This window comes from Podarcis filfolensis (assembly GCF_964270895.1).
Source record: "Podarcis filfolensis genome assembly, chromosome: 3".
Lineage (NCBI taxonomy): Eukaryota > Metazoa > Chordata > Lepidosauria > Squamata > Lacertidae > Podarcis > Podarcis filfolensis.
In genome coordinates this window covers 57,320,119-57,325,937 of record NC_139606.1, presented here as the reverse complement: position 1 = coordinate 57,325,937, position 5,819 = coordinate 57,320,119, and the positions used below count along the sequence as shown (strand labels likewise).

Sequence of the window (5,819 nt, the reverse complement as noted above, 5' to 3'; positions counted from 1 at the left end):
AATCCGGAAGTATACCGCGCAGACAACGAATACGTTACTCTACACTTCTATCTCTGTGTTGAAAACACGGGCCTGACAAAGAGAACGCATTTACGCCCATTCTCGCGATAGCCGAGAACTTGGCAGACTGGCGAGAAGAGCGACCTATTCTTTGTCAGATGCTGACAAAAGCAGCCTAGCCTGCTGGCGCTGAGGAGGCGGAGCCAGCGTCAACGTTCGGTTGCAAAGCAGGGCACTAAATAGGAACTGTTTTAAGGTGCGGGAGCAGAAAGGCATGCTGATAGGTCATTTAACATCAAGAGGCGGGGTGGACATGTATAGGCAGAATTTATGCAGATTAAGGGAAGGTAAACCAATGGAATACTTTCTCATAAAGAAGCAGACAACCGTATTGCACAGCTCCCTGGTGGTCTAGTGGTTAGGATTCGGCGCTCTCACCGCCGCGGCCCGGGTTCGATTCCCGGTCAGGGAAGTTGCTTTTATTGTAGTTGCTCAACGAGGATCCGAGATGGAAGCAAATGTTCTTTTTCACTCCGTATATTTGCAAATTTTTTTGCATTCAATCTGTGGATGAACTTTCCATTTAATCAAAGTACTATTCAGCTTCGTAGCTTGCATCCCTGTTTCTGCGTGGTAACAGAAATGCAGTACTCCAAAGCCTCAACACTTCTATGTTTTCACCAGTAGTTGTAATTATTATGTTTTTATTTTTTAAAATAATTTGTATTAAAGATTTTCATAGTTTTACAAAAGTACAAGCATTATCTCTTTTTTTCAGGTTGTGATTTCTACAGATCAGTTGCATTTGTTGTGAGACATTGGTGTTACATGCAGTAAAAAGTCGGGAAGAAAAAGAGGGGGAAGAGGGGTGGTGTGGTAAAGCTTATATTCTTTTATGTACTTAGTATCAATGTGGGGTTTAGTATCAGAGTCACTTGGGTAGGTTCTCTTTCTATTTGCTTGTTATATTTCCTGACCTGAGCTCTTTAAAGGAAGGGTAGGATGCAAATGTCGTAGTGATGGTGATGGTGATGATGAGGATGATAAATACTGTCTACTCTGACTGTTGGTGGTTCCCCAGGCCTTGGGAAGAGAAGCTTCTTTTCCATTCTTCAAAATATTTTGCAGCATTCCATTTGGTCTACTGTTGCTTAGAATAAATATAGAAGTATCCCACAAGGGGGCATGCTAGTCCCATGACCAAACTTTCATTTGGGCCTAAAAGAAATTTCTGTTTGTTTTAAATGTAGTGATGTGACTTACAGTAGTACTTAAGACCTGTGTGCACAAATGAAAAAGCAGCTGTCCAAGCTATTTCTTTGTAGGAAATTGTGAGATTCCCACGCGTCATGTGTGTGCACGCTTTTGGTTAATAATTCTTCCATACCAGGGAATGCTTTTCATTGAATGAAGTGGTCCTGAGGTGCCTTCCTCCTAGCTGACAACAAGACTCTACTTTTAAACGAAACCATCCTTTTTATAAATAATAGACGGGAGGACTCGTAGCGCCATTGTGTGGTCCGTGCGTTACATGAAGATCCCCAATTAAAATGATCAGAAGCCTTAGAAAGTGGTTTGGACTCATGCTTTCTTGAGCACAGGACAAGCGGAAATTTCACACTTGTTCAAATGTTGAGATGCTGTTCTCTAACCAAAGAAATACATATGTTAGGCAAAAGTTTTCATGTTAATGAAAATAATGTGTAAAATCTGCAAAAATATTCAACAACTTTGTACCAAAATGCATGTATTGAGGGGAAATTGCCTGAAAATTTGTACACATCTTAAAAAAAGTGGGAAAATGGAACTTAAGACTGTAGAAAATGAGAAACTGAAGGTTCATCCATCCCTTGCAGAAACTCAAGCCTTCTGTGTTGTTGCTTTGTTAACAGAATTCTGAATCAAAAAATGTTTTCCTCCAGCTCCCACTGAAACAGTTTGGAGTTCTAATAGCTTGTAGCCACCTGCAGGAAAAATATCAGGTAACTGTTTTACACATCTCATATATTGTAAATCGCTTTGGGATGCCTCAGGGAAAGCAATTCATCAATGCAAGAAGAAAACAAAATGTTCTGTACAGCTAATATGTCCACTTAGATCTGTAGGCTGTTTGCAATGAACACTCTCGTGTTAATTCAGCGTCTTAGAGGGCCCTCACCCACAAGCAAGCACTACTGTGAAAAGTAGTGTGTTTGCCCCATATAACCTGTTCCCTCTTGGTCTATGAAGGAACGATGGCTACATGCATCGGCCTCTCTCTGCACTGGTACTGAATGCACATCTGCTGGGGGCAACTCCAACAGGTGCACTGGCATGACTTGCACATGTAACCTTGCTATTTCCCCATTGTGTGAGGGCACTGTAGTATATAAACATGTGTCATACAGGAGAGTGCCTATGTGAAAGGCTAAGTGGCAAGAATTTGCCTCCTGAGCTTCTAGGAAGCCACTATCTCCCATGTTTCCAGAACATCTGGCAAGGAATATGGGTTCTCAGCATGGTAGCTATGCTACAGCTCTGTATCAAGGATAAGGATTGCTTCATGTGCTAAGCTTTTTCTCTGACTGTGTGTACACATGAAAGGTGGAGCTGAAAATCAATAATACTGTAGTCTGTATATTATGGGCAAACATTGGGCAAGATCCAGCTGGCATTAAGTTTCGTAAGTCCCATTGTGTGTTTTTCAGTTTTTCCCCACTTAGGTTTAAATCTCTCCTCCTAGAATCAATGAGACATAACAGCACTTAACTTCTGGTTGGATCATACTCAGTATTAGTAAATATTATGTGCACAAATACGGCAACATTTTCATTCTCTTTACATCTGGGAAGTCTTTGGCACAGAGCAGAATGGTCCACAGAAAGACTGCCTGGGAAGCTTTACATATTTCTGCTAAATTATTTCTATTTGTGTGTGTGTGTGTGTGTGTGTGTGTGTGTGTGTGTGTGTGGCTTTTGCTTATAATTCTGCTACTGCTTTTGGGCATCCTTGGCTTTTGACGGTCACATCAAAAGAGTTGTTGTGGCGTGAGAACTGGTCAGTATTGAGCCAGATAATGCCTGGATTTATTACTGAGGTCGGTTCCCATGATTGTCAGTGGGCAGCAGGCACTGACTGTCGTAATCCTCATTCTCTTAGAAAAGCACATTGTGGTTGAATAGTGATTTACTAATGTGACTCATTCTTGCAGGTTTACCAGGTCCTGAAGGAAGACAAAGTGGCACTTAAAGGAGTAGCCAAATATGTTTTTCCTTCATTATTACTGGCCACAGTATTTTATCTGTGCAGATCAGTGTTTGTGGCTTAATCCAATAAATATATTTGCATCTGATTTGCTTGAGCGCCTTGTAATTTCTTTGCCCCTCCTTTTTAAAAGAAGCTAGTTAAAGGGAATATTTTGCATCTATTTTTAAAAGCATCATGATGCTGAATTGTTTCTCCGTGTATTAATACAGCTATTCTTAAGCTTATCATTTGAAGTAAATTATTTGAAAACATTACATGGTTTAAGCAGGATCTAAAAGGTTTAGAACATTTCTAGATTTTATCCCTTTCTCTTTTGTTATGATAGTGCTGTAGGGAAAAATATATATAGTTTAGACCATTTTTTTCTAAACAGAGTATCACTACAGCCAAACCAGTTCTGCAATGACAGAGCACTACACTGGAATAACACTTATGTCCCTTTGACTACTAGATTGTCATTCCCATGTGAACCCCATTGCTTTGCTCCCTGACAGCAACATGGGCACAAGCTGTAGGAAAAGCAGGTTTTATTTGAAAGGGCTCAACTCATTCCTGCTTTGTTAATTCAGCATCTTATTACAGTACAAGTCCTATCCAGCCCTAGCATGCAAGCAAAGCTTTTCACTAGCGTTTTCTAGCTGACATGCACACACTTCATTCTCTGCTGACTTACACTCACTTTCAGTTCAGGCAATATCCTCTAGATATTGGACCACAGCTCCCATAATTCTTGCCCACTGGCCATGCTGGCTGGGGCTGATGGGAACTGAAATCCAGTGACATCAGCACCGCCACAGGTTCCCCAACTCTGGTCTACAGTGGTACCTCGGGTTACAGATGCTTCAGGTTACAGACTCCGCTAACCCAGAAATAGTACCTCGGGTTAAGAACTTTGCTTCAGGATGAGAACAGAAATCGTACTCCGGCGGCGCAGCAGGAGGCCCTATTAGCTAAAGTGGTACTTCAGGTTAAGAACAGTTTCAGGTTAAGAACGGACATCCAGAATGAAGTAAGTTCTTAACCCGAGGTACCATTGTACAGGCTTCAGCCTGAGGACCTTTGAATGGGGCAGAATCTGAGCCATAGTTCAAAAGTGTGTATGTCAAGTTATAGCTTAAACTGTATTGCTGTGTGAGATAAACACAAAATATAGTGCCTAGTTTTACTTAAAAAAAACCCTGTTCTGTTACGTGAAGGCCATCTAGGAGAAGTGCAGAGCTGATGTTCTTGGCCCTCCCAGATAATTTATTAACTGAGCTAAGCAGCGGAGTGCCAATCTAGGACAGGAACTGTGTGCTCACTTTGTTGTGGATTGTTCATGTTGGGGCCAATGGGGTAACCATTTTTGTTTTCCGTGTCTTTGCAAACTGCCAAGGAGACAGCAGGGACCCTCTAAGGAGGGTCCTTAGAACTGCAACACAGAGAATAACTTTTAATCTGCTTGTTCCTGTGCTAATATAAAATGTGAATATTTCAAGCAGGGATTGGGAGGTGGGAGGCAGAGAGAAACTGGATTTAAAGTTTGCATTTAAAGACAAGCCTCTCTTTCTGAAATAGCTGAACCCAAGACACAGCCGTCGATCAAAATTCACACTTTCAATGCAGTTCTCCAACCAAATATTGTGCACAAAAATGCACGCGTTCATGAAAATAATGTACAAAAATGCACCATCCTAGGGGAAACAGCTTTTCAGAAATCCATTCAAAAATGTGTATAGTAGGAGAAATTTGCACTGAGGCACTGATGAATTTTCATGACGACTTTTAAAAAAAAATGCAAACTGATGTGGAAATGTATGTAAAAAACCTAAGACAGGGAAAATGAGAAAGGCCATTCCTAACTGCTAGCCGTCTTTTTTGTTTTATCCTAGGTTCCCCTTTTGGGAACTAAAACCATTGAGGACCGGGGAGAATGGCTGCAGTTATCTATCTTTCTTATTTATCATGTATCACCAAACACTTTGAACCAATATAGGGCCAGCCTAGATGTTACGTGTGTGATTGTACCTCATGTGCTTGGTTTTCATTAATTAAATAGCCATGGGGACAGAGCATGAAGGGGAGGAGATTTCTCCCTGGAGGAAAACTAACATTAACAACACTGATAGCTTCTGTCCTGAGGGCAAGTAGAAGTCATTGGGGAAGCATGGGGCACAGTCAGCACTGTAGCAGGATTAACTGGCTCAATGCCCTCTCCATCCTGCAGCCCCCAATCTGGATCAGCTCCCCTGCAACTGCTATTTAACCAACAAAAGCTAAGCATACAAAGGTCCAGTCATGTGCAGAACATTGTGTCTAGCTCGGCCTTCCAAAGTCACTCTTAGGTTTGGACATTCAACTGTAGACTTTTTCAGTAGCATGATGTCCCCAAACATGTGGTACAATCAAGTTATGCAGAAACTGAAGAGACCACATTGCACACTCAGAAGTTGTAGAATAGGTTAGTACTGTGCGTGTGCACAAGCACACACAGAACAGCAAGTGCAGGAAGTTTCTCCATCTGGGCTGATCTGAACTTCTACCTCACATTCAGACCTTTCACTTCCAGAGGGCACACCAAAACAAACCAGAAG

General features: G+C 41.6%; 1 long non-coding RNA gene across 2 annotated transcripts; it reads left to right on the top strand.

The window, feature by feature from the left end:
• Window positions 1-493: 493 nt before the first annotated feature.
• On the top strand, window positions 494-3,331 carry LOC310760117. Of its 2 annotated transcripts, XR_014546787.1 has the most exons (3): window positions 494-868; window positions 1,893-1,982; window positions 3,191-3,331. It is a non-coding gene; the product is annotated as an uncharacterized lncRNA (long non-coding RNA). The 2 variants fall into 2 exon arrangements; XR_014546788.1 differs by having other exon boundaries at window positions 1,893-3,331.
• Window positions 3,332-5,819: the final 2,488 nt, after the last annotated feature.